The sequence below is a fragment of the Rhineura floridana genome, chromosome 5 (assembly GCF_030035675.1).
Source record: "Rhineura floridana isolate rRhiFlo1 chromosome 5, rRhiFlo1.hap2, whole genome shotgun sequence".
In the NCBI taxonomy this organism is placed as follows: domain Eukaryota; kingdom Metazoa; phylum Chordata; class Lepidosauria; order Squamata; family Rhineuridae; genus Rhineura; species Rhineura floridana.
In genome coordinates this window covers 55,148,538-55,175,201 of record NC_084484.1, presented here as the reverse complement: position 1 = coordinate 55,175,201, position 26,664 = coordinate 55,148,538, and the positions used below count along the sequence as shown (strand labels likewise).

Here is a 26,664-nt window from a genome sequence, read left to right as displayed (position 1 = left end):
CCCAAAGCTCCTGATGGCTGCTACCAAGGGCTTCATATAGATGTTAAACAGCAGCTGCCAGGGGGCCGAAAGGCAGTCACCCAATGCTATTCTCTGAGAGCGACCCTGGAGATAGGATCGGAACCACTGTAAAACAGTGCCTCCAACACCCAGCTCACCAAGTTGGCCCAGAAGGATACCATGGTCAATGGTATCAAAAGCCGCTGAGAGGTCAAGTAAGAATAACAGGGTCACACTCCCCCTGTCCTTCTCCCGATAAAGGTCATCCATCAGGGCGACCAAGGCCAATTCAGTCCCATAACCAGGCTTGAACCCAGGCTGGGATGGGTCAAGATAATCTGTTTCATCCAAGAGTGCTTGTAGTTGCTGTACCACAATCCTCTCAATCACCTTCCCTAAGAAGGGGGTATTTGCAACTGGTCGGTAGTTGTTACAAACCAATGGGTCCAGGGTGGGCTTTTTCAGGAGTGGATCACTGCCTCTTCAAGGCGGCTGGAACCACTCCCTTCCGCAATGATGCATTGACCACACCCTGGATCCACTCGGTCAGACCCCCTTGGCAAGCTTTAATGAGCCAAGAAGGGCAAGGGTCGAGAGGACACGTTGCTGGCCGCATCAACACAAGCACCTTGTCCACGTCATCAGGCCGCATCAACTGAAACTGTTCCCAAGAAGTTACAGCAGACTTTGCACTGGACACCTCATTGGGGACTACAGTAGATGTGGATGGGGCATCAAGACTGCTACGGAGGCTAGCAACTTTACCCTCAAAGTGCCTTGCAAACAATTCACAGTGGGCCTCCGAAGGATCTAAGACTAGGAAGAAATGAACATTTTAACAAGCCTGCTTAGCTAAGAAGAAGATTAAAATGATTGTACCATCTGATACCCTTTATACCATTTTACAATCTGCTGTCATTAAATCCTCACTGTATCTTTTTGTATTTTCAGTTTTCTGTAGGTACAAGCTAAGCTAGTCCTTCTCATTCCTTCCGCCACCATCACTTTCAGTGTGTAGAAAATGGAGAAAATGAATGTGTTCTCTAAGGGCCTAACAACTAGATAGTAAAAAACCTTCATGGCTTCCACTGAAACCAGCTGCCCCATATTGTTGTTTCATCTCGCTTTTGTTAATGTTTCTAGTAAAGCATAGTCTTGAGAGGTTTTGCTTCAGGTACGTATTTCATCCTATTTTGTATCTCTCCATTCCTCCCAACTTGAAAATGAGCTTAGAGGTTGAGCAAGTGTTTGAATGTCATAGGGAAAGTTATGGTGAAAATACATATATCAAATTTCATTCCATATACCAGATCAGATTGTTTGTCCATATAGACCAGTATTGTCTCCTCTAACTGGCAGTGGCTCCTCCCCAGGATCCTGGGCTGCAGTCTTTCCTGTTACTTGCTATCTGATCGTTTTTTAAACTGGAGATGATGCCAGGGATTGGATCTGGGAACAAATTGATGCACAAGATGTACTCTACCACTGATCTGTTGTCCCTCCCCTGGGGTTAGAACTTGAAATATAGAGTGGAGTCTTGAGCACATCTATCAGTTTCAAACTTCAATGCATACATCAAAATACATTGTATTTCTTCTTCTTGCCTTTAAAGCAAGTGTGGAGGTTGAACTTGAAACATAGAATTGTCTTCCAAATTTCATTCTGATATCTCGGTGTTCATTGTTACCATATTATGACTAAAGAAACAAATAAAATTCAATAAAACGTAGCGGTTTAAGAACATACATATAGCCAACAGATATTTCTAGCAAACTTTAAAACTTGGGCAGCTATGCTCAAGAGGCACATGTTACCAAATTTGTCCAAGCTACACAGGAAGTGAATTGGACTGTGAAAGACCAACCCAAATTTTGTTTGCATTTGACAAATTTGTAGGGTAGTACAATATCTTAGAGAGGAGGTCAGGTCTCCTGCTGCCCTGGTGCATTCACTATAGCTACCCAATCTCCCTGCTTTTTAAAGTTTGATAGAAATATCTGTAGGCCATAGGTACGTTCTTAAGACGTAAGGTTTTTTGCCTATTAGTGAATTTCTCTGCATTTTTATTCCACAAGGTAAGAAATGGGATCCTGTGCAAGTTTGCTGAGAATGGATTGATCATTTGCATGCTTATTGATTTCAGTGGGATTTACTCCTCCGCAGTCATGCTTAGGAAAGGTGAAACTGACCACGGGATGGGGAGGGGAGGAGGAGGAAGGGCAGATGGGAGGAGAGGGATGGGAGCAAACAGGAGGGGAAGGGGAGAAGCAGGAGGGCAGGTTTGATAATTTGCATGCTTATTGAGTTCAGTGGGATTTACTCCCATGCAGTCATGCTTAGCATATGTAAAACTGACCATGGGGGGGAAGGAGGAGGAGGGAGGGCTGGAGTGGGCAGGGGAGGAGGAAGGAAGAGGAGAGGGGAAGGAGGGGAAGGGCAGGTCTGATCATTTGCATGCTTATTGAGTTCAATGGGATTTACTCCTATGCAATCATGCTTCAGATAGGTAAAACTGACCATGGGGAAGGAGGAGGGGAGGGGAAGGAGGAGGAGGGGACTGGAGGGGAGGGGAGATGGGGAGGGAGGGGCAAAGGAAGGGGGAGGAAAGGGGCAAGAGGGAGGAGGAAGGGAGGACAGGTTTCATCATTTGCATGCTTTTTGAGTTCAGTGGGATTTACTCCTGTGCAATCATGCTTAGGATAGATGAAACTGACCTGGAGGAGGGGCAGGGAGGGGGCAAGAGGCAGGGAGGGGAGGAGGAAGGCAGGTAAGGGGAGTGGAGGAGATGGGGTGGGTGGGCACTGGGCAGAGGGGAAGCCCCTTTTCTTTCTGAAAGGAAAACATTGTGAACAGTATCATTCTTTTTCAAGGTTTTCCCCACCTTTTTATTCTACAGCAGACACATGTAGTCTCCCACCCAAATTTAAACCAAAGCTGTCCCTGGCCACATCCACACCAGACCATTATTTCACTTTAGAGTTAGACAATCATGGTTTCTCTCAAAGAATCCTGGGAAGTGTAGTTAGTGAAAGGTGCTGTGCTAGGAGATGCCCTGTCCCCCTCTCAGAGCTTCAATCAGAGTGACTGACTGTTAAATCACTCTGGCCACTGGAGCTCTGTCAGGGGAATAGGAGTTTCCTCTCAGCACCCTTGACAAACTACACAGGATTCTTTAGGGGAAGCCATGACTGTCTCAAGTGAAATCAAAGTCTGATGTGAGTGTGGCCCCTTGATGAGCCAAGCCCAGCAGCTGTGAGTCTGGCTTTTAGAACACTGACAGTTGGTTCTTACTGAGCATGCCTGGGCTTATCTTTGCCTTTAATGTTACATTTCTTAAATTAATTAAAAATCAGCCAGGAATTTTTTTTATTTAAACTGCAGAAGATGAAGGTCAGTAATAGGATTACAGGTACTTGTGAACATGGCTGATTTTTAATTAATTTCAACAAATTAGGAGAACTCTGACAGAAAAAAGTCCAACAGGTCTTTCCCCCCCCCGTCTTTTTACACTTTGAACTCTTGATTCTCTCTGATTGTTGTGTGTATGCCATGAAAACTTACACTGTTGTTAAGCAAGCATTTCTGAGTTTAGGTCTATAAGCTTTGTAAGGTTTTGTTTTGAAATGAGCTTATGGGAAGCATCAGAATGGCATGTGGGGCTATTTTCAATTTAACACTGCATAACGTGAAAAATCCATGTTGGCTATAGTATACAGCCACTCTCATGGCTGTATACCAGAATGATGAATTGCCTAGTTAAACCAACACAACCATGTACAGGAATACCCCGCTATATGGACCTTTGCTTTACAACACTCGCGAGTATGGACATATTTACAGTAGCAACATTTCCCTGTTTACGTACGCTCCTGCAAGAACGGACACTTAACGGCATGACACCACCACCCAATCAGTTTCCAACTACAAACTTTTTCTTAAAATAAGGCCTAGTGTGTTTATTTTAGTTATAAATGCGTTATTTACATCAGTTATGCCCATATATGACGATTGCAGTGCAGTATATGCATAGATAAGTGAAAAAGGTAGTGCTTCACTTTAAGTACATTTTCGGTTTACGTACTCGCTCTGGACCCATTGCGTACATTAATGTGGGATATTCCTGTATTTTTGCAAACTTTCCCTCCCTTGCAAGTGGCAGCCATTTTAACACATGTACTTTGTGTCATGTGTGTTGTTGGGTTACTAAACATTACTGGGGGAGTAGGAGATATAGGACTGCTGTTTTCAGAAGCAACTGTACTGCCTAACAGGATACACTAGTGTCAGGGGTTATTGAATAGGGGCAGTTGGTTGGTTAGAGACAGAATTTAGTATCTGACCTTCAGTGTTCATTCATATGTGCTAGGCCCCTAGGCTACAGTTCTGCTTGTTAGGAATTTGGTATCATCACATACTACAGCAAAATGCCCAAAATAAAAGCAAAAAGTATAAAGGAATGCTAAGAAGATAAAATGCCTAACATGCATATTGACTCTTAAAATCAGGTAAGATTTCATCCCATAATGTTTTAATTAATTTCAGAAGGTTGCTGTCTCTTTAGATTCAGGTGATGATTTATAAACTGCTTTTTATTCAAAACAATTTGCCTTTTTATATAATCTTTTATTTTACTGTGGGAGGATGTGGCAGGTTTGAGATTAAGAGGTCTGCTTAAGTATTCATTGGAGTGTGGGGTCAGAATTGCTATGCAGGAATGCATAGTAGTGGTGGATGAAGGCTTTCTTACTGACTTGACTTTCCAGAAGTGGAACTGGTGAAAAGAGGTTATCCCTTAAAACCATAATACCAGTCTATTTTCCCCACTGTCTTTTATTTTGTACTTCATTTTAAAGAAGGATTGTAAATTAAAATTGGGACATACATATTTAAATATATTTATGCCAGTGAAGGATTAAAATACCTTTTTTAAAATATTGCATGGTTCTTTGGATCCTAACCATTTTTAAAATATTTTCAAACAGTAATTTTTGAGACAATTTTAAATTCTTCAGAATTTAAAGAGGCTGTTATGCAAGTATTTTAGCATTTTTATTTGGGGGGGAAGGATCTTATTACAAAGCTATTAATGTAGCCACGTGGTTCACAGTATTATATTTTATTTATAAGATTTGTCTCCTGCCTTTCATCCAATAAACTAATAGGGGAGAAGTCTTGACTATCATCACAACAGTAGGATAGACTTGTGTGAGACTGATCCAAGGTCATAATGTGAGCTTCATGGCTGAGCAGAGGTTTTAATTTGGGTGTCCCAGATGTTAAGTCCAACATTCTAGCTAATAATTCACAGTGGTTATTCTGAAAGCTCTTAAGCTCTGTTTGAATTGAATTAGCCATAACAATATTTAATTGGAAGCGGCAAAACCAGAGTTACGAGAATGATAAAAGAACGTAAGGAAGTCCATCAGCAAAGGGAAACTATTGGAATTGCATCATTATTGTCAAATGCCTAATGTACAGACAGCATTTGTCAAAAGATGGTTGTTCATTGTGGAACTTAGCAATCCCTTTGAAGAAGAGAACAGGAACTTGCTAGTCATTTGTTCAAAGAAAATTGCAAACCCTTCTGCTGTGGACACATTTAAATTTGGAGAAAAGTGTCCATAACCAATTCAATGCACTGATCAAAGAACCGCTGACAGAAATAACCAAACCAGTAGACCATGTTATAAGTCACAACAATCTAACATTATTTTGTAGCTAAACCACCAGAACAACAAGAAAGAAAGAAGGAAAGATGCCTGACATTGATGGAAAAAAATGATGTAGAGCTCTTTTCATGACTATTGACTGCCAAACACAGGATAGGTATCTTGATGATTTCTTCAACCACGAAAGTAAGGTATTCCCTCCTTCACTGTCTGATGGCGGAAGATTGCACTTAGATGCCAAAAAGCGACTTGATGAAATGCATAGAAGACTTCTCAGAGTCAGGGTGTGAATCACCCACTCATTAATGGATCTGCCATCATTCAGATGCTGGAACTTACTGATGTTATGCCAGGAGTGGAATATGTACAATATAACATCCCAAAAGAAACTATGTATACCATTGAGAGGTTTGTCGTACTGCCCTACCACTGATCAAGCACTTGCCTTGATGTGGTCAAGGCCAGAAAGAAGTTGCTTGCAAAGAGGAATTACGGAAAGAATTCCACCAACATGAACTGTCCCTGAGCAGCATGTAAAGAAGGCAGTCTACTATGTTGGTCATGTCTGGAGACAGACCCTGTTTCCATGGCCTGTTCTCCCCCCTCCCCCCTCCAACAGGCTTACTATGGATTCAGGTGGATGACTAAATATATGAGGGCTTCTCTAGGTGACATTCCCTGAAGCTTCCAAGTCTTGCTATGAACAAGTCTCTGTAACAAATTACTGGTTTTTATTATTGTATGGATTGGTATCAATTTATTATTGGCCTTGCTTGTGCATTATTTAAATTTGCTGTTTTGTTGCTGCTTCAACTGAAGCCCAAAGATTCCCGTTAGCATGTTCTTCTATATTTTTAGGAATCTCCTGTCTGAGTCTTTAGTTGCTAGGAGCTATGTTTCTCAGAAATGGTGGAACTGCGCAGTAACTATGACTTTAAAGTGAAGCACTTGGAAATTTTGTGGATCTTGACTCAATATGTGTCTTGATGGTTAGGCAGGTTTGATTGTTGCTGAAACAATTCTTTCCTTAATGACTTGATGTACTCTGGATAACAAATGAATTTGTTATTGTCATTTCCCACCTGTTTTAATGATCTTTAGGGTTTAAAGCTTTCTATAGGCAATTGTGTCAATAAAAGCTGAGCATGGTTTTGTATTTCAAGACTCATTTCATCTGACAAAGTAGTGACTGTCGAGAGAAAGAGCAAGGAAATAGAAATAAGCTTTCTGAAAAGGTTTTAAGAGGTGTCCTTAACTAGCTAACTTAAATTTGTCTCAGTATTGTTTCTGTGGAAGGATTTTCACATGAGCAATCTAGATTATAACATTGCTTTTGTAGACTAGACTCTTAATTGAGCATCAGAAGCACTTTGGCTCTATGTGATATTTGAAAATTAAATATCATGAGCTTGTTAACTAAATGAATTCTGGACATGTAATTTTATTAAAGTGTACTCCCTAATAAAAAGTTAAGTGAAGCAATATAGCTTTAAAATGAGAGGGACAGGTATATCCCTCACAGAAATTGGTAGAAAATCTTTACAAAGGGACTAGCATTATCCCTTTGATATTACTGCAGAAGAAAAGCCTTATAAAATTTTATTTTATTTGATGCCACATAAAACAATGCACAAAAGGACCACCAGCATGAATGCTACATTTAATTTTCAACTAAAGGCAGAATTTATATATTTGGTAGGAATGTTTTCTTTATAAGAGGTTTTGTATGTAGTACTACAACATCCCCATCAGTCCCATTAATATTAGAAATATATGCTTGAATAGACTGCCCAATCAAGAGCATTAATGACTTGATGTGGAATCTTTTAAAATTAGTAGATGCTGTCATGTCTATTAAATATTGGAAAGCTGTGGCATCCAAATGGATATTTGGAAGTTTGCTGAAATTGCAAAATATTTGGAGGACTATGTGTGAATAAGGAAGGATAGACATGATGGATGTTGAAAGTAAGATATGGAGCAAGAGTAGTCATAAAAACATAAGGAGAGCCTGCTGGATCAGGCAAGTGGCCTGTCTAGTTAAGCATCCAACCAGATGCCCATAGGAAGTCTGCAAGCAGGATCTGAGAGCAAGAGTACACTCTACTCCAGCTTTCAGCAACTGGTTTTCAGAAGTATACTACATCTGAATATGGTGGCAGAGCATACCCATCATGGCTAGTAGCCGTTGATAGCCTTATTGTCTATGAATTTGTCTAATCCTCTTTTAAAGCCTTCCAAGTTGATGGCCATCACTGCCTCTTGTGGGAGCAAATTCCATAGTTTTAAGTATGCACTGTGTGAAGAAGTATTTTCTTTTGTCTGTCCTGAATCTTCCAACTTTCAGCTTCATTGAATGTCCACAAATTCTAGTGTTATGAGAGAGGGAGAAAAACGTTTTTTCTGTACACTTTCTCCATCCCATGCATAATTTTATACCCTTCTATCATGTAGCCTCTGACTTGCCTTTTCTCTAAACTAAAAAGCCCCAAATGTTGCAACCTTTCCTCATTCCCTTGATCCCCTTGATTGTTCTGGTTGCCCTTTTCTGAACCTTTTCCAACTCTACAATATCTCTTGAGGTGAGGTGACCAGAACTACACAGTATTCCAGATGCAGTTGTACCATAGATTTATACAATGGCATTATAATATTGGCATTTTTATTTTCAATATCTTTCCTAATGATCCCTGGCATGGAATTTCCCATTTTCACAGCTGCCACACACAGGGTTGCCATCTTCATCGAGCTATCCACAGTGACCACTGGTCTCATTCCTGGTTAGTCACCTCCAGTTCAGACCCCATTAGCGTGTATGTGAAATTAAGATTTTTTTTTGTTCAAGTATTCATAACTTTACACTTGTTTACACTGAATTGCATTTGCCAGTTTACCGCCCATCCACTCAGTTTGGAGAGTTCCTTTTGGAGCTCTTCGTAATCCCTTTTTCTTTTAACAACCCTGAACAATGTAGTATCATCAGCAAACTTGAGCACCTCACTGCTCACCCCTGACTACTTTATGAACAAGTTAAAAAGCACAGGCCCCAATACCTATCCTTGGGGGACTCCACTTTCTACATCCCTCCATTGGGAGAACTGTACATTTATTCCTACTCTCTGCTTCCTGCTACTTAACCAATTGTTTATCCACACAAGGACCTCTCCTCTTACTCCATGACTGCTAAGCTTACTCAGGAGTCTTTCAGAAAGCTTTACCAAAATCTAAGTACACCATGTTCACTGGACCACCTCTATGTACTTGTTGAGACACTCAAAGAATTCTAATAGGTTACTGAGACAGGACTTTCCCTTGCAGAAGATATGCTGGCTCTGCTTCAGCAAGGCTTGTTCTACTATATGCTTGGTTAATTTGTCTTTAGTAATACTTTCTACCAGTTTTCCATGGATAGTTTTCCTGTTAAGCTAACCAGCCTGTAATTTCCAGGATCCCCCCCCCGATCCCTTTTTAAAGATCGGCATCACATTAGTAGCTTTCCAGCCTTTAGGTATAGAGGCAGATCTGAGAAATAAGTTACATATTTTTGTTAGATGATCAGCAGTTTCACATTTGAATTCTTTGAGAATTCTCGGGTGGATGCCATCCAGGCCTGGCAATTTGTCAGTTTTTATTTTGTCTATTAAGCCTAGAACTTAATCTCTCGTCAGCACTATTTGCCTCAGTTTCTCAGACTCCCTTCCTGCAAATGTTAGTTCAGGTTCAGTGATCTGCCCTATGTCCTCTACTGTGAAGACAGATGCAAAAAATTTACTTAGCTTCTCTGCAATCTCCTTATCCTACTTTAGTACACCTTGACTCCTTTATCATCTAAGGGTCTAATTGTCTCCTAGACAGTCTCCTGCTTTGAATGTATTTAAAGAATTTTTTGTTGTTGGTTTTTATGTTCTTTGCAATGTGCTCCTCAAATTCTTCTTTAACATCCCTTATTGTCTTCTTATATTTCTTTTGCCAGAGTTGTATTCCTTTTTATTTTCCTCATTTGGACAACAAGACTTCAGTTTTTTGAAGGAAGCCTTCTTGCCTGTAATAGCTTTTTTGACTCTGCATGCCAGCATTCTTTTAGCCCTGGTGGTACCTTTCCTGATCTGCGATATACACTCCAGTTGAGCTATTACTGTGTTTTTAAACAACTCCCAAGCATTTTGGAGTGATTTGATCCTCTGGACTTTGTCTTTCTTTTTACTAATCCCTTCATGTTGGGGAAGTTTCCTTTTCTGAAGTCAAATGTGACCATGTTGGATTTTTTTGTCAGTTGGCCATTTACATTTATGTTTAATTTAATAGCACTATGGTCACTGTTGCCAGTCGGTTCAACTACACTTACATCTTGCATCAGGGCCTGGTTGCCACTTTAAATTGAGCCCAGAGTTGCAATCCCACTGGTCAGTTCCATGACCAATTGTTCTAGGGCACAGCCATTTAGGGTATCTAGAAAGTTTGCTTCTTTGTCATGACTGGAATACATATGTGGTGCTGAAGTCACCCATTACTTCAACATTTCCTAGTTTGGATGTTTCCTCGATTTCCTTTTTCATTTGAAATGCTCATTGAGCATTTTGATCAGGGGGATGATAGAATGTCCCCAGTACTAAGTTACTTTTGGGGTGCAGTATCACCACCCACAAGAATTCTGTGGAGGAGTCTGCCTCTTTTGCAACTCGATGGATTCAGTGCCCTCTTTCATGTATAGAGCAACATAATCTCCAATACATCCTTCCTTGTCCTTGATATTTCTATCCAGGGATAACCGTGTCCTACTGTTTTTCTCCATTCCACCAGGTTTCTGTTACCCTCACTGTATCAATGCTGTCCTCTAAGACCAAGCATTCCAGTTCTCCCATATTGGTTCGGAGGCTTCTAGTATTAACGTATAAACACTTGTATACAGTGTCTCATTTTAAGTGTCTTTGCCACTTTTGCTTGACCTGTGGTAATTTTGCCTTTCTAAATTGTTATCCTGTGCCCCTAGCACTCGTAATGCCTTATTCTAGCCCTACCCCATTTAAATTTTCATCATTTGCTGTGTGTTTATCCCAGGGGGAGATTTATTCTGAACCGGACCCTCCTTGGCTCCTGTTGTTTTCCCCTCCTCAGTGATGTTCTGCCACCTTTTTGCTTTTGAGCACCAGCAGTCTGGTTCCATTCTTTTTCAAGTGAAGCCCATCCCTTTTGTACAGGGATGTCCCAAAATGTTCACCAGCGCCTAACAAATCCAAACCCCTCCTCCCCACACCAGTATCTCATCCACACATTGAGACTACAAACCTGTGCCTGGCTGGCTGCCTTGCACTTGGAACCAGTAGCATTTCAGAGAAAGCCACCTTGGAGGTCCTGGCTTTCAGCATCTTACCTAACAATCTATACATTTTGCTTCTAGGACCTCATGGCTGCATTTCCCCATGTCATTGGTGCCAGCATGCACCATGACCACTGACTCCTCCCCAGCACTATTTACCAAGCTATCTAAATGACAGGTGACATCTGCAACATTTGTGCCAGGCAGGCAAATCACCTTGTGGTCTGCACACCCATCACAAATCCACTGTCTATGTTCCTAATGAACAAATCACCCACTGCAAGGATCCATCTGTCCCCCAGAGAATTATCCTTGGCACAAGAGGATATAAATGTGGTGGAGCCCTCCAGGACAACCATCTTCTCTGGCTATTAGCCATGGTGGCTGGGACTGGGTGCAGCAGTCCACAGTGTATGGAGGGCACCATGTTGCCTACTGTACTGTATAACCTAAGAAGTGTTTTCTGTTTTGTAAGTAAATTTAGTGAGAGCAAGTGTGATGTAGTGGTTAGAGTGTTGGACTGCGACCTGGGAGACCAGGGTTCGAATCCCCACACAGCCATGAAGCTCACTGGGTGACCTTGGGCCAGTCACTGTCTCTCAGCCTCAGAGGAAGGCAATGGTAAACCACCTCTGAATACCACTTACCATGAAAACCCTATTCATAGGATTGCCATAAGTTGGAATCGACTTGAAAGCAGTCCATTTCATTTTCAAGTAGATTTAATAACCATTGTTTTGATTACAGCTAATAGATTTTATTTATAGTGCAGTTCTAAAGTCATTTAACCTGGGAGTAAGCCCCAGCAGGACTTATAAATAGGTATGGTTAGGATTGTGCTTCTCTTTTGTATACATATGCATTTTAAAATTATAATTAGTCATGTGAGACAGATTTTTACCTCATACTAATGGAGCTTGGACCAAAGACAGAACCAAGCAGTCACCAGTCTTGTTCTTGGTTGAACAAAATAAGTTAATTTCTTCCCACATTGAGAGCAGACGAGGATGGAATTTAGGGTTTGCACTCTGGTGTCAGAGTTGGAACTATTTATGAAGCTATGTTTTAGAATGATTTCCACATATAATCCTGCAGGACTCTGTCTTCAAGTTTTAAAATACAAATGACATGATTGGATTTGTGCTTGAATATTATATTCAAATGGCTTTTAAGATGCCATTAGATAGACAGATGAGACAGGTGCTGTAGGAAATCTGTGACAGAATATTGTCTAGCAATTTATAATTTCAGTTGTCAGTCTTTGACACAAATTTAAAATAAAACAAACAAAATGCAATATAGCAAAACTTGAAAAGGAAGGAACTTGGGAAGTCCAGTGAGAAAGCTAAGCTTTTTAATGAAGCCACAGTCCATGTTGATGCTGGATTTTGGACTGTGGTGTGTTTATTTTTAGGGTATGATAAACTATTGTTGACAGCGTTAGCATACAGAACAATGCTGTTAAATTTGCTTAATACCCTTTATGATAAACTCCTGTTTTTTAATCATGCTAATATTTGCTAAGCCAATACTGTATCTATTCAAGCTTTTTGCAGGTTGATTTTTGCCTTAACCCAAAGATCTATAAATAATGGGGGACAAAGGGCTTTTCCTTTTTATTAATCTGTAATGTCTCTGTAGATGTCCTGCATGATATACAAGCTGTGATCCCTATATACATTTACTTAGGAGTAATTTCCACTGAACAAGGAGGCTCACTACTGAGTAGACTTACATAGGAACTGAAAAACTTGACATTAAACCCCATGCACACTTCCAATGCTGTATAGGGGGCAACCATAGTGGTTAAGGTGTTGGACTACGACCTGGAAGACCAGGGTTCGAATCCCCACATAGCCATGAAGCTCACTGGGTGACCTTGGGCCAGTCACTGCCTCTCAGCCTCATGAAAAGCCTATTCATAGGGTCGCCTAAAGTCGGAATTGATTTGAAGGCAGTATATTTACATTTTTATATGGTCCTCTCTCTTGGAAGACCGCTTATTTTTTGATTACACGTCTCCCTCTTGTTTGTTTTATGCAAGGTCTGGCATTGGTTTAATTGTCTTCTGCCCTTTGAATACATTTTGTCACATAAATTAGTATGTTTGAAATAATAGCCAAAATGCTAAAAGGTGCCTATAATGTTCAACTTTAACATTATCACAACAATGTTTATTCTTCAGAGCAAATGCTTCCTTTCAGATTTATTAGTGTTTCGTTATATGTGTATTTTTATAGCATCTCTAAATACTGAAAGAACTTTAACATACATTCCAATTTCTTTAATCCTTTTTACAGTTGTTTTACTATGTTTGATCATAAATATGTCTATTGCATGGGTTCTCAAGCTTTTCCCCCTCAGGGCCTACTTGAGACAGCTAAAAATTACTGAAGTCCACCAGTCACAAAAGTGTGGTCTGGGGAAGAGCCAATCATAGATTGGTAGTAGATGGAGGCATTTGGCATAATCAGGTGGCAATTACTGACATCACTTCCTATTTATATATAATCCGTATTTGGAAATTCCTACAGTATTTTCCTTGTGGCAAAGGTTTCCATAGCTCATCTTTCCTCAAGGGAATCCAATTGGAGAAGTCATTTTCATGTATATTTTTCCTGTCCCATCTCCACATGACCCTCACAGTATTTTTACCCATCTCCTGTAATTTCTTCTGTTTTCCCTTCATGCTCAGCTTAGACCTTTTTCCCATGCTGCCAGTTTATTTCGTTTCTCCTTGGATTTTTTGCATTCACTTCTTCCTATAGCATCCTATATATTATCCTCTAGATCACAAACACTGATCTAGTTCATTGATCGACTTCCAGAAGCCATTGCATTGTTGCTTATGTAGGAAGTCAAAACACAGAAGGAAAAGGGCTGCACACATCTGTACGCCTTATAATTGTGAACCCATATTTCTCCTTGGTGAGCAGATGGGGTGTGTGTAATTCTTGGCATTAGTTGTTCATTTGCAAACACAATCAAATGAAGCTGGCAGCATGAAACAACTTAGGGAAATCATCTCCCCCCCCTTGAATAACTTGCTTTTGGTTGGTTTAAAGGGCCATCCAGCAAATGGTTCTTGCTCATTACTTATTATTTGTTAAAGTGAAGTGGTGTTTGAACAGCTTAGTCTGGCTTTGATGTCACTTAAGAGAGCCATTTACTTAAGAGGCAAAATGAAATCTGCTTTCCTTGTCAGAATGGCAGGATCAGGAATTTTTCCTTTAACATCAGCAGGACAAAGTGTGTCACATTATTCAAAGAAATTTTATTTATAGTCTGAGATAATCTTGTCAACACTGATTGTAAATGATTCTAATAGGAATACCTACCGATAGATTTTTGGCATGAAGTCTTCAATGTTATATATGAATTTGCAAGATATAAGTTATTACTTGATCCATTAGTTATTTCGATAAACTGTTTGAAACACTTTGTAAAAACCAGGCTGTGGAGTCGGTACGCAGACCTTCGACTCCAACTCCTCTATTTTTCTACTGTCCGACTCCGACTCTTTCATAAATGGCAAATGTATATTAACTAGTAATAACACATTTACTGTAGTAAAATGGTAGCACAAAGCATTTCATCAGCACCACGTGAATCCAGAGCTTGGAAAAGTTACTTTTTTGAACTACAACTCCCACGAGCCCAATCCCTGGGGCTGATGGGAGTTGTAGTTCAAAAAAGTAACTTTTCCAAGCTCTGGATTCACGTGGTGGTGATGAAATGCCTTGTGCTACCATTTTACTACAGTAAATGTATTATTACTAGTTAATATACATTTGCCATTTATGAAGGAGTCAGAGTCGGTACATTTCTACCAACTCTGACTCCACCCAAAATTGCTTCCGACTCCACGACTCTGACTCCACAGCCCTGGTAAAAACAGCATTGAATAACTTCCAGTTCCCAGCTGCAACAGTCTTAGCCACAACTAATAATTTTCTGTAAGTGCTCTATCAAGTTACAGCAGATTTTGTCAGTTCTAGTTTGCCTTCAGCTAAATATTGGAAATTATTGTGTTAGTGTTTACCTGTTGTCAACATTGAGAATCAGTTTTTTAATGACATTTTTTTGGTATGTATTTCGAGGAGTTGCCTGAACATTTATATTTATAATGATTTTTATTTTTATTTATAAAAATATTGCATTGTGCTTTATCATAAAATATCAAAGCAATTTAGACAACCATATATTGAAAAATGAAAATGATATAAATATTTAAAATTTGAGATCATCAACTGTTACAAAAAGATGTTTCCTTAATTGCCTGCATACTTAAAAAAAGATATTAAAGGAAAACTATGGCTGCAATCTTATATTCACCTGTAAGTAAGTCCTATTGAACTCAGTGTGGCTTTCCTTTGGGTAAACATGTATAGAATTGCGCTGTACTTTGCTCATTTTAAGAGGCATGAAGAAATATACATGTGCCTCTTCTTGTGAACAAACGTATATATAAAAATATATATCAATGCAACTTTTTCTTGTATATGTTGCCTTGGATAATTAAATACAACTTGATAGGACAAATCTATATTTAATTATTGGTGTTAGACTATATTCCTTAAGGTGCAATTTTAACTGCTACTGCTGCTGTGAAGTGAAATGTTTTTATGTTGTGATTTGTATTTTTGTCTTTTTAGATTGCTTTATGATTTTCTTTGAACTTCTTTGAGAGGGCATTTTGCCAAGCTATCTATATCTGTGCATGTGTGTGATATATTTACTAATGGCCCCATAACAATAATAATGAGACCATTATAGTATTTTTTCTTGATTGTACTTCCTGAAGATTGACCTGGGAGTGGAGGAAGATAACTGTGGCTCTTTGTTATGACATGGACAAGGTGCTTGTGGCAATGCGACCAGCAACATGTCCTCCTGACCCTTGTCCTTGGCTTATTCAAACTTGCAGAGGGGGTATGACTGAGTGGATCTAGGATATGATCAATGTGCCTTTGCAGAAGGAAGTGGTCCCAGCCACCCTGAGAGAGGTGGTAATCTGACTGCCCCTGAAAAAGCCCACCCTGAACTCATTGGTTTGTGACAATTACCGCCTGGTCACAAATACCTCCTTTTTAGGGAAGGTGATTGAGAGGGTTGAGGTGCAGTAATTGCAAGTACTCTTGGATGAAACAGATTATCTTGACCCATTCCATTCTGGGTTCAGGCCTGATTATGGGACTGAATCGGCCTTGGTCGCCCTGATGAATGATCTGTATAGGGAGAAGGACAGGGGAAATGTGACTGTTGATCTCTTGGCAACTTTTGATATTATTGGCCTTCTGAGTTGACTTGGTGAGATGGGTATCGGAGGCACTGTTCAATAGTGGTTCCAATCCTATCTCCACGATCATTTTCAGAGAATAACATTGGGTGATTGTCTTTCAAGCCCCTGGTAGTTGTGTTGTGGGGTGCCGAAGGGTACCATCTTTTCCTCATTGCTGTTTAACACCTGTATGAAGCACTTGGGAGCGGTCATCCCGAAATTTGGAGGGGAGGTGTCAGCCGTACGATCATGATACCTATTTCTCTGTAACATCTGAATCGGGAGAGGCCGTGCAAGCCCTGGACTGGTGCCTGGACTTGGTGGTGGGCTGGATGAGGGCCAATAAACTGAGTCTAAATCCTAGGAAGATGGAGGTGCTATAGGTTGATGGTTCCTTGCAATTGGTCAGTTGCCTGCTTTGGTTGTGGTTGTACTCCTTCTGAAAGAGCAGGTTCATAGTCTGGGAGTGCTCCTGGATTCGTCTTTGTTGCTAGAGGTCCAGGTGACCTCAGTGGCTAGGAGTGCCTTTTACCAGCTTTGGCTAGCAAGACAGCTGCGGCCATTTCTGGACTGGGATAGCCTGACCACTATTGTCCATGCACTGGTAACCTCCAGGCTGGATTACTGTAATGCGCTCTGTGTGGGGCTGCCCTTGAGGTTTTTTGGGAAGCTTAAGCTGGTGCAAACTGCAGTGGCATGACTACTCAGTTGGGCATGGTATCATCTACATGTCACCCCCCGGTGAAAGAATTGCACTGGCTGCCAATTAGCCACTGGGCCAAGTTCAAGATACTGGTTTTGGTGTACAAAGCCCATTGCAGCTTGGAACCATGATACTTGGAAGATTGTCTTACCTCTCATATGCCCAGTCGATCACTGCGCTCTGCAGGTGAGGGCCCCTGCAGGTACCATCTTATGAGGAGGTCCGTTCTGCACAACATAGGAAGCGGACCTTTAGTGTTGTGGCACCTACCCTTTGGAATTCCCTCCCCTTAACTAGTAAGACAGGCACCATCTCTGTTATCTTTTTGGTGTCTACTGAAAAGGTTCCTCTTTCAACAAGCCCTTTAAGTAGAGACCTTATCCCAGTCTTTGTCTGTGTTGAATTGCTTTTTAAGATGTTTATAAAGATGTTTTGTTTTAATATATTTTAAAGTCTTTTCAGATGTTTTACCATGTTTTTAGTGTTTGTTTGCCTCCCTAGGCTCCTTCTGAGAGGAAGGGCAGGATATAAATAAAATAAATAAATAAATAAAATTTTCGCTGTTTTAGGAAAAGCATTCAGAATTGCAACCAGTAATGGATTCCTAGGTATTTTTCAGCTAAAACTTTAATCACTATCTCAAATATCTGAAAGACCATCACCTTCTCTACAGATCTTGAGATTTGCAGAGAGGGCCCTCTTGGTAATTTCACTCCTCTTAGATGTTGGGGGCGGGGGCAGCCTGGGAGATGGCATTCTCTCTAACAGTCCTTAGCTATGAAATTCCCACCCCACAGAGGTGCATCTGGCACTTTCATTGTATAGCTTTTGTCATCCGTTTGAAGACATACCTCTTTACCCTGGCCTTTGACATCTGAGATAGGTGTTTTTAGGACATATCCTATCAAGGCTGTGGAGTCGGTACGCCAAACCTTCGACTCTGACTCCTCTGTTTTTCTACTGTCCGACTCCGACTCCTTCATTAATGGCAAATGTATATTAACTAGTAATAACAAATTTACTGTAGTAAAATGGTAGCACTAGGCATTTCATCACCACCATGTGAATCATCAGGCTAGATTGATAGAACATAAAATATATTTATTTGATTAAAATTTCTGAACAAGAAAACTTTCCTAAATTCCTATGAAAGTTTTTATTTTGAAGTCAAGGACGGTACATTTCTACCGACTCCAACTCCACCCAAAATTGCTTCCGACTCCACGACTCCGACTCCACAGCCCTGTATCCTATTCTCTTGACTAATTTCTTTTAACTGATTTTATAATTTATTTTTTTTACACTGCTGTAACCTGCCCTAGAACCTCGTGGTGAATAAGAAATCAGTAGATGGGCACCTGATTTTATTTTACTTTTTTGTGTACTGCAACCCTCCACACCATGTGGCATTGTGTTCCAGAGCACCACAACTCTCATGAATAGGGTTTTTTTTGGGGGGGGGTGAGTGGGTGGAGGGCTCAGAAAAAAAACAGGGGTGCAAGTAGAAGTGTTTTCCATTATGGCAAAGCCATCTTTGGATACCATCCAAATGTCTGTGGTATTGATGGGTTTTGAACTTACTTGAGTCTGAAGCCATTTATCCAGTCTGTAACTGGAAAGGCATTAACCCCTGTTCTCTCAAGTGTAGTGAAAAGGGGATAGAGAAACTTCAGGATTATAAAGGATGAATGTGAGCAAATGTCATTACCTGGGAGTAAGTGCCAGTGTAGTTAACAGGGGCTTGCTTTGAGTAGACATATCTAGTTTAGTCTTAAGTATTTCAGATTTGTTTTTGTTTAAAGCATGTGTATTCAAAGACTGATCACTGAACATTCACGTTTGAATGAGTTAAACTGACTATAGTCCCCTAACTAACTTTCCTTCTGTATAATCCTTGTGAAAATGAAAATTGTGCCTACATTCTGGTTTATATTAAGATTAACACATCTGCTGAGTAAAGTAGCATTATCAAAACTGTTAGTCATCTTTTGGGTTTTAATTCAAAGTGTATTTTTGTTTATTTTCAGAATCTTGCAAGGCTATCTTTGCTCAAGAGACTTAACTTTCAGTGTCTGGATCCTGAATTGTGCCAAAGGTAACTTATATGGATTTCATTTAACCTGAGAATGTTTTTATTTCCCTCTGATAATTACTGAGCTAATTGCATTTTGCCTCCAGTTCTTCTGTGCTTTTGTCACTACAACCGTACTGGCACTTCCAGAAGGTTTTGGATCTCATGTAACTCACGTCACTCTTAAATATGGAAGAGCCCTTCTTTAGTCTACTCATTCCAAGGTACCAGGGGGGTCCTTAATGTCCTGTATTTCTTAAGGAACAGTATTTCTTAAAGAAGCAGTGCTAGTTGCTTTAGCAGGTGGAGACAGGGACAGATGTAATCAGCTGAGGTGCATAAGACAGAAGCTCTTATAGAACCTATGCATCCTATTAAACACTGCTGGAAAGGATAAGGGATCAAAGAACTTTCTTGCGCACTTCTTGAAGCAAGAATAAATCTTTATAAGATTTATTCATTATTCACTGGAATTGCACTGTAAAGGTGATTTGTGGCATCCTACATTTGTCTGTGATATGTATTGCTTCCAGTTTGAAAGGATTTTTTATTCAAAAGCTTGGATTTTATGCACTTGGCCACTGAGGAAGACAGGATGTCAAAATACATCTGGCCAAAACACCAAAAGAGCACTTTAAAAAAAATACATATTTGTCTTATCAACTGGTGATCTAAGCGCCTTTAGAATCAGTATTTAAAGTTTGCTTTTATTGCTTGATACATTAAAATTCTTAAATTTATGTATTTATTAACTCTTTTTCCCTAAACTTTTGCATTTTGCTAAGGACAAATAACTTTTTTTCTGTTTGCTTACTTCTTGGAGCAAACCAGAATGTTTCCATTCTTCTTTGGAATCTGTATGGACTAGTATTTTGTACAGACATAGAATCTGTACAGACTAGTATTTTGCATAGAAACAGTGTTTAAAGGATTTCTACCCTCTGCCCTCACATGGCGAAACCCTGTGGTATTACATATATCCCTTTCCTCTTTGTTTTCTTTCAGTTATTATCCCATAAGGTTGCTGTCTATGGTATCTGTTAAATGATTTAAAGATATGATATAGTTGGCTCTGCTTCCTTTATGAGTAGCAGGGTTTGATTGCATATCTGTGCATTCTTGGATTTGAGAACAGTGTTAGTTGTAGTGTGATCGGTTATCTTCATGTTGCCACCATAATTCCAAACAAGGGAAGAGCAAGTAGATTGTTCATTAACATTATTAAGAGGTGAAGCAATTACTCTGCGGCAACTTTCAATAATCTAGTTTTCATTGCATTGTAATATTTATTTACAAAATAATCACAGGGGTGTTTGCAGCAAAGCTTCCTTGAGTTGAACTCAGTTTAAAGAAATGTATATAAATGTCAGTTGCCTTCTGTCCACGTTCTAAGCACAGCTTCAGTTACCATTCACATTAGCTGAATTTTTGTCACCTGTTCTGTGACCATTAATTGGTGTCTTCCAGGGGTAGATACTTGATGTTCTATTCTGCTATGGTTTTGAGAATAAGCATTTGGGATTATATGAATCTCTCTGTCTCTGTCTGTCTGTCTGTCTGTCTCTCTCTCTCTCTCTCGCTCTGTGTGTGTGTGTGTGTGTGTGTGTGTGTGTGCGTGCGTGCAAGTAATTATTGAAGTACATTACATATATGCATATTTCTATGGTAATAGTGGATGGCATGTCGGTGGTATGTTGTTTACAGAACCTTAAGCCATCTAGAAGAACATGATGGCAGGCTTTTATCCTATAGGCTGTAAGTATCTGGAGGAAACCTGGAGTAACATATTGGTACTAATGCTGGCCTGGGGACTTTAGTATTGAAACAAGCTAGAGAAAGAGAAGCAGTATCTGTGATTGGCTGTGTTTTCACATACAGTTTACTATGAAGCTGGTTGCAGAGGCAACAGCACCCTTATTCCTAATTGGAAGATGCAATTGACTATGAAGCCGATTGTGTAGATAGCCATATTCTTAAAGGGAAGATTGAGTGGAAATGTTGTTGTTAAATTTATTACCTGCCCTTCAGTAGCAGGTCCCAGGGTCGGTTACAACAATTTAAAATTTAATATTAGAATCACAGAGTTGGAAGGGGCCTAGAAGGCTATCGAGTCCAATGCAGGAATGTAGCTGTCCAGATGCCTCCTGAATGCCTCCAGCGTTGGAGAGCCCACCACCTTCCTAGGTAATTGGTTCCATTGTCATACTGCTCTAATAATTAAGAGGTTTTTCCTGATTTTCAGTTGAAATCTGGCTTCCTGTAACTTGAGCCCATTATTCCGTGTCCTGCCCTCTTGGATGATCGAGAAGAGATCCTGGCCCTCCCCTGTGTGGCAACCCTTCAATTACTTGAAAAGTGCTATGGTATCTCCCCTCAGTCTTCTCTTCTCCATACATGGCCAGTTCTTTCAGTCTCTCCTCATAGGGCTTTGTTTCCAGTTTCCTGATCATCCATGTTGCCCTCGTCTGAACCCTTTCCAGTTTGTCTGCATCCTTTTTAAAGTGTGGTGTCCAGAAGTGGACACAATACTCAAGATGAGGTCTAATACTTCATGCAATTTGGAAACTATGCTTCTGTTAATGCAGCCTAAAATAGCATTTGCCTTTTTTGCAGCCACATCACACTGTTGGCTCATATTCAGCTTGTGATCAAGAACAATCCCAAGATCCTTCTCACATGTTGTATTGCTGAGGCAACTATCCCCCATCTTATAATTATGCATTTGGTTTCTTTTTCCTAAGTGTAGAACTTTGTACTTAGCCCTGTTGAATTTCATTCTGTTGTTTTCAGCCCAATGCTCCAGCCTATCAAGATCCCTTTGAATTTCGTTTCTGTCTTCCTCGGTATTAGCTGTCCCTCCCAATTTTGTATCATCTGCAAATTTGGTAAGCATTCCCTGCACCTCCTCATCCAAGTCATGAATAAAAATGTTGAAGAGCACTGGGCCCAGGACTGAGCCCTGTGGTACCCCGCTCATTACCTCCCCCCAGTTTGAGAAGGAACCATTGAGAAACACTCTTTGAGTACAATTCTGTAGCTAACTGTGGATCCACCTGATAGTTGTTCCATCCACCCCATATTTAGCTAGCTCGCTAATCAGAATATCATGGGGCACGTTGTCAAACGTTTTGCTGAAGTTGAGATATATTATGTCCCACAGCATTCCAACAGTCTATGAGGGAGGTTACCCCATCAAAAAATAAGATGAAAGTAGTCTGTCAGGTTTCGTTCTTGAAAAATTCATGTTGGCTTCTAGTAATTACTGCATTGTTTTCAAGGTGCTTACAGATTTTTTTTTTCATTAATTTTTTTTTATTCAAAGTTTCAAAAAACAAAACAAAACAAAACAAAAACAAATTAATAACTAATACAGTAAAATAAAATGTTGACTTCCGATTTGTCGCAGATCAGTTATAGGTCTATAATATATAAAAATCCTGTCTCTTAATATATTACAAAATCACTTTCCTCCAGTAGTTATCTTAATTAATCATCAAATCTCATTAACATCACTTTATTCTTTCCGCAAAAAGTCAAAGAGAGGTTTCCAGTCCTTGAGAAATATATCCATCGATTTTTCTCCAAAAAAACATGTCGATTAATCCATCTCATCAAGTCTGCCAGGTCCAGTAATTTCAATAGCCATTCTTCCATTATCAGTGTTAATTCCATCTTCCATCTTCCATCCTTGCATCCATAATAATCTTTCTGTCATAGTCATATAATAAGAGTCTGATGGGAATTTCCTTCCTCACAAATATTTCCTTGCCATCAATTCTGAATGTGTTACTGAAATGTTGTTGTAAAGTCATATCTCTGTTCCTCTTTTTTACAAAATGCACTAGCACATCTCTTGAGAGTTTTTCCATTGTCACATATCTGTAATTAATTCTATAAATTTTCTCTATTTCAAGCTCCATCACATCATTCCAGTCCAGAAATTTTTTTGAAACATTGATAGCTTTATCTCTGATATCTTCATCAATTTCTTCAGGGACAACGCTGAATTCCAAACAGTAATCTTTATCTCTAAGGTCCATAAACTCCAAATCTTTTTCCAGTTCCACATTTGATATATCTGTTCCAATCTCCAGGACTTGCATCTTCCCTTTAATTTTTCTTTCTTCTTCTATTGCTTGTCTAGTTATATGTTTGATCTCATCAACCTCCTCTCTCATAAAATCCCCTATTTCTTTCAGCTCCTGCTTCATTTTGCCAAATTCAATTTTCATCTCTTGTTTGCCATGTCTAAGTTCTTGTTTCGTTATCTCAATCTCATCCATTATTTTCTGAAACATATTTACTTCCAGGGTCTCAGCCACTTTCTTAATTGTCATTTTTAAAACCAAGAAGAAGAAAAAAAACCCTTCAATTTCCAATATAGCACTATTCCCAAGCAAAGAGCAATTTATTTCTTTTTCCAGCAACAAAGGAGTTAATATTCCAAACCTGATGACATCATAATGTAGACAGCATAAACTGCCTTATCTCTTATGTGTCCAAGAATGCAAAACAAATTTAGTTCACAGCATCCAAATAGTTAGTGGCATAAAGAACAAGCAGATTCGTCAAAATGAAGTAGACCAGAAAAAATAGTCCCAGACATATAATACTCAAAAGTTCATATAAATCAAAAATTTTCTCCTCAGATTAGATATCTCTCATCCGTTTGTATCTTTATAATGTTCAATTCCAGGCCAGCTTTTTGCAATAAAAACAAAGATAAGCTATTTCGATTTCCTTCTGCCTTAATTCCGTGTATAAAAGAGAAAAGTTATAACTCACCCAGGGATTCTTTACTGCTGATTCTTTTAACAAATCTTTTTACTGCAACAATTTAAGCCAAATGATAAGGATAGAAAGAAGAATGCTTGCCTGTTAAAATCTGTTTTTCTTTGAAGAAAAGAAAAACGTCTCGCTTAATCAGTTTGAGCTTGCTTGAAATTCCTTGGCTCCGTCCGACGTTGCTGGCTGGTCCTTCGTTCATAGGCAATCCTAATGAATTGAAGTCCCCCAACAAACACAACGAAGCTCGTGGATGATCTCTTCGTTTCTCCCTTGCCTGGGAGAAAGTTTTTACCAGTCAAAAAAACCCTTTTCACTGGTTTTAAAACTGAAAAAGCTTCCTCTGAGACGAGAGCTCGTCTCAGAGGCAGGCACAAGCGAAGCAATCCTTCCTGGAAGTCCCCAAGGTGCTTACAGATTGACCGCTTTAATTTGCTCCAGAACTTTCCCAGGTATTGATGTCAGGCTGACAAGTCTAGTTCCCAGGTTTCTTCTTTTTGCCCTTTTTGAAGATAGGGACAACATTAGCCCTCCTCCAGTCATCCAGCGCTTTCATCCATCCTCCACAATTTCACAAAGATAGTTCTTCCGAGAGTTCTTCAGCCAGTTCCTTCAATACTGCAGTTCATCGGGCCCTGGAGATTTGAACTCGTTCAAAGTGATTAGGTATTCATTGACCATTTGTCTACCCACCTCAGGCTGCAATCCTGCCCCTTCAACTTCATGTTTCCCAGGAGGGTCATAGACCCTCTTTGGGGAGAAGACTGAGCCAAAGTAGGAATTGAGTACTTCTGCCTGTTCTTTGTCATCTGTTATTTTGCCATCCTCATTGAGTTATCTGTATCACCATTTCTTTTCTCTATCTTTTACTATGTATGTCCTGAAGAACACTTTTTTGTTGCTTTTGGCATCTCTCGCTAACCTCAGCTCATTCTCAGCTTTAGCCTTCCTGACACCCTCTCTCCAGTTCCATGTTACCTGTCAGTACTCTTCCTTTGTGGCCTGGCCTTCCTTTATTAAAAACAGTTAAAACAAATTACAGTCACAAGAATGGGGAAAACATACATCTCAGGATGTCGAGGTGTGTCTTCAGCATTTGCCAAAAACTGCATAGTGAAGGTCACAGACATATCTTTGTAGGGATGAGATTCTACAACTTATGGGCTGCCAAAGAGAATGCCCTCTCCTGGGCCACCCTACCCAAACTTCTGAAGGTGGCAGAACTACCAAGAGAGCCCCCTCTACTGATCTTAACACCAAGAGGGTCTGTAGGAACGGTGGAGCTTTCTCAGATATTTGGGAACTAAGTTGTATTATGCAGATCTCTGGTTTGGAAAGAGTAAAAAGGACCAAATGGATCTAAAGGAATTGTTCATTAACTTTGGACATTCTCCTTGTGTACAATAAGATACTGGCCAGCTGCACCCTCACCAATTAGAGATAAGTAGCCCATGTAGATTTCTACCAACTTAGAAAAAGGTGTCTGCCTTCTGTCTGGTGACCTTTGACATAGTAAAGATCCAGAACTGGGAAGTCTTGGAAGGGAAGAGGTTTTCTTCTAGGAGCATGAGCAGCTTGTTTCTGGTGAAAGGAGAACAGCAGAAGTTTTCATTCATAATGAAGATAGGCTTGCTGTCTTGGAGCCAGTGGCTACCTGTAGCTACCAGCTGGGACTGAAGCACTGTTGTGCTTGGGTGGTTTGAACAGGTTTTCATTTATTTAGAGAAAGTTCATCTTGATAATTTTTTTTTTACAAAATAGTGATTCTAATAATTGTCATCATTAGATGCAAAAGATAATCTCTTCAGTCTCTGAAGCTATGGAAAAACTGCATCTGTTCTGTGTTATATGGACTGCATTTCTCGTCAGTCACTGCAATCTTATGGGCTTTAGCAATTCAGAATGAGATAAAACTGCTTATTCTTTAGATAGTTCTGTGTTCTATTTTTTATTGTATGCCATATACCATAACCTGCAGTTTCTGACTATATCAGTTGATTCAAGAGATGAAATGTGCCAGTTTTAATGTATACTTGTCAGTATATGAATATCATACTTCAGTATATTACAGGTAGATTTATGTTACTCTGTGGGTGTGTTTGTGTTCTCAGTTCTGTGATAATATATACCCCATATCATCTGACAAAGAAGAACTTCATCTTTACTGAAATTTTTTTCGTTTAAGACAGGCTCAGATGTTCAGAATGTGTTGTCTTTTCAATATGCAGATTAAAAAAGTTTGGGAGACAATAGCTGTAAGTTCTCTAAAGCTCTGCCAGTAATTCTTTAATCTTCTTTGGGTAATGGAGATTTACTGTGATTAAAAAAACCCTATTCTGTAGCATATGTGCTAAAATGTAGCAAACTTGAAATATTCAAAGTATATCACAGACTGCCTTAGCTGTTTGATTAGTATGGCCAAAGTATGCCAATTTCTGTATCTTGGACGAACTTTGACTTGACTCAAATAGTTCCTATTTATTTATTTTCCATTTAGAATAGCTTTTGGGTTTGGAATCTGTGCAAGTTTGGAAGGAATGTAATGGCACTTTTAAAAAAGTCCCTCTATCATGGACTGAGCAAGTTCCAGCTTCTCTTCCCCACTCCTTTGCATAAAGAGGTGCTGAATAGTCATGTTGCTTAGTAAGTGGTGACCAAACAGTGACAGCAAGGGAAGCTGCAGATGAGGGCAGTAAGTGCTCCAGAATAATCCTAGCATGATATGGGTGCTTTGCTATTTCTGTTCCCTGACACTGCATGTGAATGTGATCTTATTGGGCACTTTTTGAGAGCACCTCAGGACGATAAAGTGGGATATAAATAGTCAAAATATTATTA

General features: G+C 39.7%; 1 protein-coding gene across 3 annotated transcripts in view; it reads left to right on the top strand.

Annotated features, from left to right (window-relative positions):
- NCK2 (NCK adaptor protein 2) overlaps positions 1–26,664 on the top strand; it is a 107,475-nt gene that overhangs the window by 28,584 nt on the left and 52,227 nt on the right. For all 3 annotated transcript variants that reach the window (XM_061626777.1, XM_061626778.1, XM_061626780.1), the window contains exon 2: positions 18,998–19,065. The gene's annotated coding sequence lies outside the window, so the exon portion shown is untranslated. The remainder of the gene's footprint in view (positions 1–18,997; positions 19,066–26,664) is intronic.